At 39.3% G+C, this 9,456-nt stretch overlaps 1 protein-coding gene across 14 annotated transcripts in view; it reads right to left on the reverse strand.

The window, feature by feature from the left end:
• Window positions 1–3,075, reverse strand: part of inpp4ab (inositol polyphosphate-4-phosphatase type I Ab) — a 77,724-nt gene extending 74,649 nt beyond the window's left edge. For all 14 annotated transcript variants that reach the window (XM_076880660.1, XM_076880661.1, XM_076880662.1 and 11 more), the window contains exon 1: window positions 2,939–3,075. The gene's annotated coding sequence lies outside the window, so the exon portion shown is untranslated. The remainder of the gene's footprint in view (window positions 1–2,938) is intronic.
• Between the last annotated feature and the right edge of the window lie 6,381 nt (window positions 3,076–9,456).

The raw sequence follows: 9,456 nt of genomic DNA on the forward strand, positions 1-9,456 counted from the left end.
GTGTGCAGACACAACACTGGTTCATCCCTTGAGTAAGGAGCCTTTTGTGCTCAAGTGATTCATATGTCAGTGTTACATGGGTTAACAAAAAAAAAGGAAAAAAAACTTTTGAAAACCTTCAGAAAGCCTGGAGAACTATTGTTCAAGAGCACTTAAAAAATGAAAGAAAGGTCTGGCTCCATGGAAGCAAAATATAAAGAAGTGAGAGGTGGCTCAAGACTTTGCTCAAAGTAGATATTATTAATTTAACTTTAAATTAGTTTTACACTTGTATCAGACCAGTGCTTGGTATCAGCAGATACCCACAGTCTAGTTATTGGTGTAGTAACTTCTCATTAGTCGCTGATCTCAATAAATGAAACCAGAACTAGCAGATGTGATGAAACGTTTCTCTTTGGTTTTATTCAGTTTTGCTTATGTCCTGAATCCCAGCAAAATGCTGATGGCAGCGGATCTACTAGCTCATCTCCACTGTCTTTCCATCTTTGTGTTTAACATGACCTGATAACATCGAGGGTTTATGGAGCGATGTATTTTGATGAAGAGGATGACACAGCTCATTACCAACCGGCCTCCTCCTCCTCATTATGTAAGCTACATACTTCTCCTCCTGCATGTATTAAAACAGACGGGTAATGAGACAACAGAGAACATCTGCCACCATCGCCGCCGCACACGTGCTCGCTGTATACATGACGAGAGCGCAGAGGGAGACGCGGATGAAGATGAATCAACGTGCTGCCGCCTGACCCCCAGCTCGGCACTGAGTGGGAGAGTTTGATGAGTCACCACGCGCACACACAAATATAACAGACAGAGGAGGGCAGTGACCAGATGGCTTCAAATCACATCAATCTGTCAATACAGACAGAATCAATACGCCATCTTTCTAAATTCAGGGACTAAATTTATTTAACTTGACATGCGAAGCCTCTTCACTCGAAGGTAATTAACGATCAACAGCAAGCAAGTGTATTTGCCGCTCTTCTTTCTCATAAACTGGATTTATTTAGAGGAAGTTAACCCTCAAATGTGGCCAATCCTGAGTCATAATCAGAATTCCCTCTTTTTCTGTTAGTTACTGTCTCCATTACTCGGTTTAACTGCTGCACAGGCAAAGATGTAAACAAAAAACTGTAAGAAATCATTAAAAAAAAATCACTGTTTCAAAGCCTCCCTGACTTCTAAAATATTACATATAAACTCAGCGAACACTTCACCAGACGGATACAGCTGTTCAACTGCTCGTTAACACACAAATTTTAACCAGCCAATCACATGGCAACTGCACATCAGGATGTGGAAGAAAGGTAATTTAAGTGACACTGAATGTGGTATGGCAGCTTGTCTGGGTAAATCAGAAACTGCTGATGTGCTGGGATTTTCCCACACAATCATCAGGGTTTACAGAGAATGGCCAACAAGGGAATGGCCAGACTGCTTTGACCTGAAAGGAAGGCAACAGTAACTCAAATATGCACTTTTTACAATCAATGTATGCAGAAGAGCATCTCAACAGTAGAAGACCACACTGTATGCCACTCCGGTCAGATAACAACAGGAAGCTGAGGCCATGGTTCACACAGGCTCGCTAAAACTGGACAATAGAAGATTAGAAAGATGAGTCAGAATTTGATGTAAACAACATGAAAGCATGGATCTGTATGGCTTCATATCAACAGTTCAGACTGCTGCTGATGGTGTCATGGTATAGGGGATATTTTCTTGACACACTTTAGGCCCCTTAGTACCAACTGAGCATCGTTTAAACACCACAGCCTACCTGAGTATATTTACTGACCATGTCCATTCCTTGACATGGTCCCTGGACAGTGCACCATCTTCTGATAGATGTGGAGCCGATAAATGTGCTGCAACTCTGCAATGTTATCATGTAACGTTGACCAAAATCTCTAAGGAGTGTTCCCAGCACCTTATTGACACTACAACATGAAGAATTAAGACAGACCTGAAGGATGTAATACTTTCACCAAAGCAAAGTAAAACACACTCAAACTGCCTAAATGTAACACCTGTTCCACACAAATGTGTGATTATAACCTATATACTGTAATTTGTTTATATATATATACTGTTTAATAAACCAGACTAAACTTTTAGGGGTCTCTTTACATGCCTGAAATCAAAGATGCAAAAGCCAGCTGGAAGACTTATTTGCTCATCATCTGGCACCAGCATTGAAGCTAATTTAAATCCATTCATACACACTCGCATTGAAGGCCTTATTTCCTGGCAGGTCACCCTCCACGACCACCACCACCACCACCACCACCTCCTCCTCCTCCTCTAGAGCATCATCAGCTCTTCAGAAATCGATGTCCAGCTGACCTTGAAACTCAAAACCAGCAGAAAAAAAACTGCAGTAAAGTGCGCGGACCACATGTGCCAGCATCCACACGCAGTAACGCGAGAACAAATGGCCATGTTGATGCGTGCATGAGCCGCAGCATCACTGCTGTAAGCACGCCCAGCGGTGTCGTAGCAGGACACTGTGTATGTTTACACTCCTGTCACACACACAGAGGCACGGGGTTGTAGGAAAACGCATCGTTTTCCTCAATAAGTTACGTAATAGAGGCAGCAGCGTTTCTGCGCTCTGACCCGCCTGCCACACTCAAGAAACCACCTACACATCTTAATATGTCCTGTCAGTACAACATTGAACACTTCAGCGCATTTATACCCCCCGTGCTGTCTTAGTTAATGTCCTCTGCGTCTGACGTTAGACGTCAGTTACAAGTTTTATCTGTGAACTGTCTTCTTCACTGAAACCAAACCAACGCTTCCGTTTCCCAACTTACACTCAGCACTATAAACACTGACAAAATCCGCAGAAATTAGCTCTAAACAGCCGACAAAAAACATCTTAATACGGCGTCACCTAAATTAAGGTTTACCGTAAATAAACTCTACTTACCGGCTCGGCTGCGTGCGGGATTAAATATCCGATTAACGAGCAGAAACACAAACTGTTAGCAGGAGAGCGTCCTCAAACTGCCGCACTGTTTCCTTCACTGCTTCTTTCTGGCTGCAGCAGCCAAAGCCGTCGGCCACGCCCCCTCCGCACAGCACGCCGGTAGCGTCATCACGCAGACCTTTACGCAATTTACGTTACTATTTTTTTTATACAGACTGACAAAAATTAAGAAATTATCTTCCTTAATAATAAGAAACTGTTAAACGTTGAAATAATAAAGCTATTTATTTTAATGTTTGTATTTTTTAATCTCCTCGTATTTTATTTTGATTTGTATTCACCGAGAGAATGACTAACTTGAAATGCTTCCTCTTATCTTCATCAGTGCTCTTCAATTTGTAATATTATTTGTTAACAGGATTTCTGATTTGTTACTTTTCCACAGTTGACTTGTCTTGTTTTTACAATAATTTGCTTTGACTGCAGCCTTCAAAAAAATAAAAAAAATAAAAAATAAAGACTGTATCTCTATATAACTTATATACAGTCAATGGCTGAGAGTTCAGCAGCAATATTCAACAAGTTTCCATCAGACTGGGTCCATGTTACCAGCCAAACGGGTAATCATAAGAAAGTTTTGAATTCCGTATGTACGTATTTGGGTGTTAAGGTGACATTTTTGCAAGAAAAAAAATTATATAATTAGTTATAAAAAAAACTGAACACGTATGTATTTAAAAAAGCATAAATAAATAACCGTGTTAGAGTTACTACAGCAACAGGTTGTAGCTCACTGTGCCATTTTTGAGCACAACGTTGGTGCTTTTGCCTCATTTTTAAATTAGTAATCCCAGTAGAACAGTCTAAGCAGAGACCTCAGTGCTTGGCAAACAATCAATAGAATCAATATAATTATAAAATAAATAAATAAATAAATAAATAAATAAATAAATGTCAACTTCAGGAAAAAACTTGACTTGATTTTGTGCCTTTAGGCTATTGTTAACAGCAAGCATGAGGTTAGTGCATATGTGTTTTTATTGAAGGGATTATTGCAAAGGAAAAAAAAACTTCTCCTGGGGAACTACTGCTCAAGACCACTTAGCAGTAGTTAACTGGATCTCGTTTGTAATGAGTTGGTGGAATGCTGCTCATAAATATGAGTAGGTGTTACTGACTTCTATATAATTATTTATTAAATACACAGAAGGAAAATTTTATATAACAGTAATAAACTACTCGGTCTCTCTGACAAAAACATGGGAGTTTAGTTGAACCAGGAGGGGGCGATATTGCTCTTCTTACCATGAGTTACATGCAGGGTATTTCTTACAATATCAGTCACATTTATTTATTTATTTATTAAAAACTGCTGAACCCACTCAATTCAATTCAATTTCATTTATACAGAGGCGAATCACAACATTTTCCTCAAGGCGCTTTAGATTGAAGGGTAGAAAGCCTACAATAAAAAAGAAAAAACCTCAACAATCAGACTACCCCCTTTGAGCAAGCACTTGGCAACAGTGGGAAGGAAAAACTCACTTTTAACAGGAAGAAACCTCCGGCAGAACCAGGTTCCGGGAAGGGCGGCGATATGCTGCGACCTGTTGGGGGTGAGGGGAGGAAGACCGGACAAAAGACACGCTGTGGAAGAGATTAACAATAACTATTAATTAAATGCAGAGCGGTGTATAAACACATATCTGATTCAGCCCTTAGTATATGCTCTATCAAAAAGTTCAGTTTTAAGCTTAATCTTAAAAGTAGAAAGAGTGTCTGTCTCCTAAATCCAAAATAGGAGCTCAATAGAAATAAGACACTTCATGGGGGCAGCTGAACCTTGTGCATAACAAATATTGAAAACTCATGCCTGTTGTAGACAAAAACCTAAAAACATTGAATGTGTACTTCTGTCTTATTTAGGTCATTTTTGTAGTCGCAGAAAATCATTTGAATTCATTTTATCCTTAAATTATTTTAACTCTCTATGGCAATGATTTCAAATTTTCAGACAAAAAAATATTTCAACCTACTTTTTGGGAGCTTGGGCTCCTTGTTCATATGTGAATCAATACATTCGTCCCTCCCACCAACAGAACTTGGTTTGTTGCCTCAGGGATGATGATATTAGTCTTAGCAGTAGCTAGCATGGATATTTGGCCCCTGAAAGGACCCACTCCCAGAGGTCAAAGGTCATCTGCTACTCATAATTTTACTTAACACTGAGGTGTTTTGTGTCACAAAATAAGTAAAGAAATGAAAAATAAATTTAAGGGACAGTGTAATCACCTAAAATTTGCCTTGGTTTGAGCTCCATAAAGCAGGGATACCAAACTCAATCACAGAAAGCGAAAAAACTGAAACGACGCTTTAACATTTAGGCCAAACAGGATGAACATTTATTAAATAGACCAAAGGTCACCGTGTTTTGAACAGAACTGTGAAGAGAAAGCCATCATCCAGAAAAGCATTAGAGTCTTTAAGTGATGATGTGATGAACCCTGCTTCCAGGCCCCAACTACTTTGCATTTAATTGGCTGTTGTGTTTTTAACATATCTTAATGGTTTGTATCTTGTTCTATTTAATCTCAACAAGCCCCTAAAAACAGTGAGTAATCACTGTCGGCCTCTCTCGGTTTTTATTACCGCTATTCATTTTAAAGCTCAGCTTTTAAACCCTTACGATGTAACTACAGTCCAGCCCATGCAGCAGTATATTAATGACTAACCTCATATACTGTGGATGGATTATCTCAGTTGTTCTCATAACTGAAGTTTGGTCAATTTACAGCATCCTGCCATGCGACTGTATTTGTCCCTAACCATCGGGAACTTTAACTTTTATCAAGTCGAAGAAGTTAGCCTTTGTCCTCCAGATTCACTGTTATATTATGCTAACATAGCTGTGTTGCTAGCGATCACGTAGCTCATTATTATAAACCAGCTAGCCCAACTTCAGTAACCCTACATACGTCACTGCTGTTTACTTTCCTGTCTTCATTTATGTCAGAAGCAGAGCTGTATGTTTTAATTTGTTTCAGAAATCTGTCAGTCAGAACATGGTACATTATATTCAGATGGAAACTAGTGAACTAACTCACCTGCTAACTTCTAACTCCGTAAAATTTCATAATTCTGTTTTCATAGATGCCTGGATGTTGATCTTAATTGTTACACCTGGTAGAGCAGCCACACCCTTAATTTTATTACAGATGAAAGAATTTAGACAGTTTTTTTTAAACTCTCAGTGATGCCGCAGTGATCGTTTGACTTATGGACCTGCAGCAGAGTTTGGGCCCAGACACAGCAAATTACGTCAGACTTAAAGATCCGATAGTCTGGTATCTCCTCGCTATGTTCAGTTAAAACGCATTTATGCAGCAGGACATGAGAAGAACTTTAACACAAAATAACACGTTGTCGCGTAACATCTTAGACATAAAATTGACATTAAAAAACAAAGCAAAATAGCACGGTCAAACTGTAACACAATGACAAATGATAAAACACCCCTGAGCAATCGGCTTCCACAGTACAGGCTGCATGTCTTATATAATATATTTTCTTTACACAGGACATCATCAATAATAACACGAAAAAGTTCTCTTCTCTCCTTAGAGTTTGGGCTTTTCTCTTGGCATTTTGTGCCATGGTACAGCATGTGGCTCAGAGGGTGAGGAATAATCCACGGGACCGGGAGTCAGAGATGATGTTTGGGGCTGATGGTCAATCTGTGGCAAAGCTCTTGAAATGGAGACCAGTCCAAATTGCTGCTCTACAATGTTAGATCAGTTTTTAAAGTTACTTACACACTTGATTTCAGTCTCAACAATCCGGGGAAGGTATCCGCAAATTTATTCATAACTTTGCTTTGGTAGCAGCATCGCTCTCTCTGCAAAACAGATAACTGACACACAGGGGTGTGTCTAAATGAGAACATGCCCAGCAAACACTTAACTCTCTCTCAGTCAAATAGCATGAATATTATTAAGTCTAATTACTGTGTAGCTCTGCTTGTTTTCTTTTAGGTGTGACTGAAGCTACTGCTGTCAGTAAAATTAATGTCCTTGTCTGTTCTAAGGTTGCTGTTGTGGCAGAGATTGGAGGGAGCACTGTTGATGAAACCACAAGAAGAATGATGCCCTTCATTACTGTAAGTGCTCTTTTCAGGCAATATAATTTCGTTGGGCGCCATGGAAAGCGAGAATTTTGAGGGCTTAAAGTTTTTGAAGTGCTATATGGTAAGCTCATTAGTTGTAAGATATTTTCTTGATGTTTGAATAACAGATGCTCACTACAGCTGTAGTCGTTCTGCCAAACAATTTAATCAGTCACTTAAGTTTTTTTATACTCTGATTTTGCATTTATGTAAGGTTTTATGCAGTGTCACAGTATAAATATAAGCATGTTTAAAAGGGAAAAGACAACGACAGCTGTGTCTTTAGATTCAGTAATATAGTCTCACTTTCTTGTGGTCAATATCCGTGCTTTACAGGCAGCTTGAAAAAAATGCTCTTACCAGCCAGATGAAGAAAAAAGAGGCAGAAAAGGCAGGTTTATTGGTGCAAGAGCTAGAGGAGGAACCCGCATGGCAAGGGCACAGTGACTTGTGCAAGAGTGGTATACCTTAGTGACTAGGTTTAGATAGACTGTACAAACTGTGGAGGTAAAATTAATTACAACTGACTGACAACTGACTTAAAACTCACTGACTCTGATGCTGCTGCCCGAACAAATGGCTGGAAAGCAGATTGAAATTTCCACAAGAGACTTGGAGAAGATATTCCGCATCTTGGTGTAGACATTAAAGTAGTCGTTCCCAAACTTTATCTGATGGCCCTATTATATATTCGGTGCCCACCTGGCACACACCTCAAGAAGTAGAATCTGTTCTCTTTTTGTTTGATGTAGTCGTTGTTACATTTCCAGACTTCTCCCTCCTTTCTCAGCATATAAACCGTGCTTTGTTTACTCCTGTTCCTCCTGAAATCCACAATCATCCATTCTTTTGTGTTCATTATGAGGTGATTGTTTCTGCACCATGCAACAAACTGGTTAACCACTTGCCTGTTCTAAGCTTTGTCCATCACTGAGACACTGTCTTTTAAACAGTTGTCTTCAATTCAGATGATATAAGGTAAAATATTTCTCATTAACTTGATTTTTGAGCGCCTACTTGGTTAATCCTTTTGTAAATAGCTTTTCTGTTGCCATGTGAGTTCAGTGTAGGGGGTCAAACAACTTGATCAGCACAACCTCCAAAACAACTCAAGTAGTATCGTAAATCTGATGTTGTTTGTTAAAAAAGGCACTAATATTTTTTTTCCAGGACCAATGATCGGTGAATGAGTGAAAAGCTGTGGTTCGCTGCATTTCTTTTTCTTTTAAACTGTATCACATTGATTTGTTATTTTTTTGTGTATACATTGGACATATTAGTTAATATGTTATAAACAAAAAAAGTATTATATTAAAAAAGCATACTGTTAAAATGTCATATTAGTCTGTATAAATAAAAAAGATAAACTGTCTTTGTTGTACAGGTGATTTAAATTATAGCTTACTGTATTATCCAAAATCCCATCTGGACAAACACACTTGGGGCCACCATGGAAACTGAGGACAAAAATAGCTGGGTCCCAGGCGGGTAACTGAAGTGGGTCCGAAATATCAAACATGCTTCTACCCATCTGGGCCACACACATGTTCTTTTGGCTGGGCCTGATTTGATTAATCCAATTGGACAAACACATTTTGGGCCACCATGGAAACAGAGGACAAAATTAGCTGGTTTCCCAAGTGGGCCCCAAATATTAGCCCTGCTACTCCACATTTGGGCCCCACTTGTGTGTGTTGACTGGGTGGGGTGTTCCACTGAATTTATTTTCTAGGTTTTAAACATATTAAGAAGAAAAAAGACTAATGAAAAGACTTTGAACGCTTGTTAATGACCCAGACAAAGTGTGTACACAACCATTTACCTAAAAATGCAATCTGCCTTTGGTGGTTAGCAACTGTGACATTCAGTAGTGCCCTCATTGTTTTGACACACAAAACAAAAACAAATGACTCTCCTGCACACCAACTACACAAAACCATACAAAAAACTACACCCTCAAAACATGCCAAATTACACAAACCTCAAAACTCAATATAGCGCGCTCTTTCGCGCTGATGCACAGTGTGCAGGGGTGTTCCAGTCATCTTAAATACACGATGATTCCCCAGAGGTAACAACCAAGTTTAACTTTTTGCCTTTAACTTTCTTAGCATAAAGAGTGAACACACAGGATGATTTTATTTTTGTCACCGGGTGGTGTTGAGGTCTGAATCTGAGGGCAGCTCCTGTAATCACAAAGAGAAACGAATCATCACAGTCTCTCAAATGTGAAGTTCATCTCTCACAGCTGGAATAAAGCTGAACCCTCGCTGTCCTCTCACACTTAAGGATCTGAAGTTCCCTTTTTTCAATTCTGTTGACAGCTGTGAACTGTTTGTTAAAAAGGCCAAAACTC

The sequence above is a fragment of the Maylandia zebra genome, linkage group LG23, assembly GCF_041146795.1.
Source record: "Maylandia zebra isolate NMK-2024a linkage group LG23, Mzebra_GT3a, whole genome shotgun sequence".
Classification (NCBI taxonomy): Eukaryota; Metazoa; Chordata; class Actinopteri; order Cichliformes; family Cichlidae; genus Maylandia; species Maylandia zebra.